This window comes from Plecotus auritus, assembly GCF_963455305.1.
Source record: "Plecotus auritus genome assembly, chromosome: 6".
NCBI lineage: Eukaryota > Metazoa > Chordata > Mammalia > Chiroptera > Vespertilionidae > Plecotus > Plecotus auritus.
The window spans coordinates 39,294,617-39,298,138 of record NC_137773.1 but is presented as its reverse complement, the minus strand read 5'-3'; positions in this window follow the sequence as shown (position 1 = coordinate 39,298,138).

Below are 3,522 nucleotides of genomic sequence, written 5' to 3'. Positions count from 1 at the left end.
ATCCAAAAGAAGGCCCAAGGCCCCACAGCAGCTTGCATTGCTTCACAGCTGGGCCTCATCTGGGCACCTCCAAAACCCAAACAAAGAGGAATCTGCAGATCTCTCTGTAGCTCCTGCTGGGTGGCCTCAGGCAGAGGCTAAATTAGCACCTCCTTGGAGATCCCAAGAGCCAGTGTACCCAGGGGTCAGAGTAGGACCATCCAGATTACAACTCCTCAGATCCATAAGGGACACACTCAGGGGGCATACTCAGTGAGCACCAAAGCCCCACTGAAGCAAGTCTTGCCTCATAAGGGTGTCTCCAGCACAGAAGTTCTCCCATTGTAGACACAGCTGATCCTCACAGCCAGTTGGCCTGGAGGTCAATTCCTCCCAGTGATACCAACAACAATCAAGGCTTAACTACAACAAGACTGTGCATACAGCCCACAAAGGGGTGCACCAAGAGTGTCCACCTCAGGTAACTGGGGAGGCTGAGCCACTGGGCCCTATAGGACACTAAGCACACAAAGCCACTCTATCAACTCAGGGAAGCAGCCAAAATGCGGAGACAAAGAAACAGATCACAAATGAAAGAAATGGAGGAAAGCAAACAACTGGATATAGAGTTTAAAACCACAGTTACAAGGTTTTTCAAGAATTTCCTAGAAAAGGCCAATAAATTTAGTGAGACCCTTGAGGATATGAAAAAGGACCAACTAGAAATTAAGCATACACTGACTGAAATAAAAAATAATATATAGAGATCCAACAGCAGACTAGAGGATCGCAAGAATCAAGTCAAAGATTTGAAATACAAAGAAGCAAAAAACACCCAACTGGAAAAGCAAAAAGCAAAAAGAATCCAAAAATATGAAGATAGTGTAAGGAGCCTCTGGGACAACTTCAAGTGTACCAACATCCGAATTATGGGGGTGCCAGAAGAAGAGAGAGAGCAAGATACTGAAAACCTATTTGAAGAAATAATGACTGAAAACTTCCCCCACCTGGTGAAAGAAATAGACTTATAAGTCCAGGAAGCGCACAGAACCCCAAACAAAAGGAACCCAAAGAGGACCACACCAAGACACATCATAATTAAAATGCCAAGAGCAAAAGACAAAGAGCAAGAGAAAAACAGTTAATTACCTACAAGGGAGCACCCATACAACTGTCAGCTGATTTCTCAACAGAAACTATGCAGGCCAGACGGGAGTGGCAAGAAATATTCAAAGTGATGAATAGCAAGAACCTATAACCAAGATTACACTACCCAGCAAAGCTATCATTCAGAATTGAAGGTCAGATAAAGAGCTTCACAGATAAGAAAAAGCTAAAGGAGTTCATCACCACCAAACCAGTATTATATGAAATGCTGAAGGGTATTCTTTAAGAAGAGGAAGAAGAAGAAAAAGGTAGAGATAAAAATTATGAACAACAAATACATATCTATCAACAAGTGAATCTAAAAATCAAGTGAATAAAAAATCTGATGAACAGAATAAACTGGTGAATATAATAGAATCAGGGGCATAGAAAGGGAGTGGACTGACAATTCTCGGGGGGAAAGAGGTGTGGGGGTGCGGGAAGAGACTGGACAAAAATCATACACCTATGGATGAGGACAATGTGGGGGGGTAAGGGCAGCGTGTGGGGTGGGAACCAGGTGGAGAAGAGCTATGGGGGAAAAAGAGGAACAACTGTAATAATCTGAACAATAAAGATTTATTTAAAAAGAAGTTCAAATTTTATACAATGTCTGTCTTGAGAGAATGAGTTCTAATAGCTTTCTTGGGTTTAAATAACTAGTTATATTTTAAATTTTCATCCTCATGTGTATCAGTTAAGATTCTTTTGCTGCAAGCAACAGAAACTAACTCTGGTTAAACAAGAAGAGAATGTATTAAAAGAGTATGGGAGAGAATACAGGACCCTTAGGGAGGCCTTAGAGAAGCAGGAAGCAGGCAGCCTCTAACAGCATCCTCTCCACTGAACATAAGGTCCTGCCACTGGAGTAAGTGAACATGAGCCAACTATTTGTGTTTTCTGTCCTTGGGTCTAAGAGGCAAAATCACTGCAGAATAAGATTTTTGCTTGGCAAAAGATGTGCCATGCTAGCATGTCCTGAGCTGATGAACTAAAGAGTTGAGAGGAATCCCTCAGGTCCCCTCCATTTCCATGTAGGAGAGCAGAACACTATGAGGACCCCATCTCACCAATGCAGCCCTCAGCAGCAGGCAGAGAGTCACCCCAAAAGGGATAATACTGATTGGAAGCCCCAACGTCCACTTAATTGTAGGTTTGTTCTCACCACTGAATGAGAAGTTTGTGAGACATGAACTGTCTTCTAGTAGTGTTTTAGATGGATGCCCACACATCTTTCCTCATCACTTATCAAGGACCACTGAAGATATGCTTTGGGTATGACATTTTGGTGTGATGCTTTATATAACTTGATATAATACCTACACTCAAATTACATGAGTCAAGTCCAATCCTCCTTTAAACATACCCCACATCCATTACCAATGCCTAGGTCCATTTCATCCCAGCCACTCTCTCTCCCTTTCTCCTTCAGATGGCCCACACACCTTTCTCTGAAACATGTTCTATATTAATAGGGTAACCTAAGCTGTGTATATGCACACACACATTTTCTTCCATACTTCTACTATCCCTGACTTTGACAATTACCAGACCTGTCTTTTCAGGCAGACTCCTGGGAGTGATTTGCAGAACCAGGGGGCCAATCTGGCTCAAACTGCCCAGGACTGGCTGAAGTGGCCTAAAAGACCCTTTATTGACCTCCTCATGAACTTTTCTCATTATACCTTCATTATAATATGAAAATCTCCTCCTAGGGGTGGAGATTTCCCACCATTTTTAAACATGCGATGTATGTATAGGCATGTTTGCTAATTGCACAGGTGCAAGAATGTCCCCACCCATACATGTGATGACGAAGGTTACCTTGATGTTTATGTAGGATTTCCCTCAATAAAGACAAATGCAATCCTTTGTTTGGGGATGCACTGCTCTGGGAGCAATCCCCAGTGTATTCCTTGCTTGCTGGCTTGTGATAAAGTTCCTTCTCATAAAATCTTCTTGGAGTTGTCTTTTGGCTGGCAACTACTGAATAATTAGACCCAATTTGGGTCTGGTAACAATAGGGATTACATAAAAATGAAAAGGGAAGTGAACTCACATGTTTAAGAAATACTAGCTAAACCAAATCTACAAGTCAAAGTTCGTCTAGATAGCTAATAGACCATTCTACTCCATTTTGAAGAACTTACTTTACGATCCTTAAAAATAATCATTAAGCAACATATTCTTAGGACATGAATTCCACATGGATTTTCAAGACACAAGTGGTTTAACTGCACTTATCTTTATAGAGGTGAGAGTGTGAAAAATTTTATTAGCATTCAGTTTTAAAAGCTTTATACCCGTGATACACCAAAATATAGGAGTGCTGCTTCTTAGAGAAGTTACCCTTTAGGGTTTGGTCCTTGGTTTAGAAGTTGTGGAGTTCTGGTACTT